Source organism: Dendrobium catenatum, unplaced genomic scaffold (assembly GCF_001605985.2).
Source record: "Dendrobium catenatum unplaced genomic scaffold, ASM160598v2 fragScaff_scaffold_892, whole genome shotgun sequence".
Lineage (NCBI taxonomy): Eukaryota > Viridiplantae > Streptophyta > Magnoliopsida > Asparagales > Orchidaceae > Dendrobium > Dendrobium catenatum.
In genome coordinates this window covers 274,162-274,946 of record NW_021319354.1, presented here as the reverse complement: position 1 = coordinate 274,946, position 785 = coordinate 274,162, and positions in this window count along the sequence as shown.

Below are 785 nucleotides of genomic sequence, written 5' to 3'. Positions count from 1 at the left end.
TCAATATAGTCATAATTTGTGAATATCATCCAGGCCGATCAATGATCGTCCTGGCAGATTATTTAAAAATACAGTATACCTTAATTTTCTATGGCAGCAACTTCTTTCTATTTTGAGCTTATCGTCCAGGCCAATCTGTTAATGACGGCTGTCTTAATTAAGAATCCATATTTAGACTTTCTATTTTAAACCTGATCGTCTAGGATGATGTAGATATCATCCTGAACGATATGAGTAAAAATAGAAATTTTAATTCTCTCAAGTATGTGTATGAAGGGTTACTTAGCATCAGTCTCTTTGACCATTACAAATAGACTAAAGAAGAGAAAAAATAAAGTACAGACTGACTCAACCCTAAACCTACGCAATCTTGAACTGGCTTCGTCTGTTCGTCCGATCTTTGATTCATGAAAAGTTGGAAGCAACAACCAGCCCAAGAGAATCAATAATGTTTTTCAATCATCAAAACATAAGTCATGAAAATAGATTTGTAACAATCTCCCCCTTTTTGATGATGGCAAACACAAGTAGGGAAAACTCAGAAAAAAAAAAGTTTACTAGAAATTAAAAGTTACAAGCACATACCGTTTTTCCTACCACATCCTACTCCCCCTTTTGTCATCACAAAAAGAGGGTTCTAGACACACAAAAGAAAAAGTAAACAACACAACAGAAACTAAAACAAACCACAAGACACACTACAGAAACCAGAAAATTGAAAATATATACTAAAAAAATGAGGGACCCTAATCATCAGATGGAGGTGGTGGAGGTGGCTGCTGAAA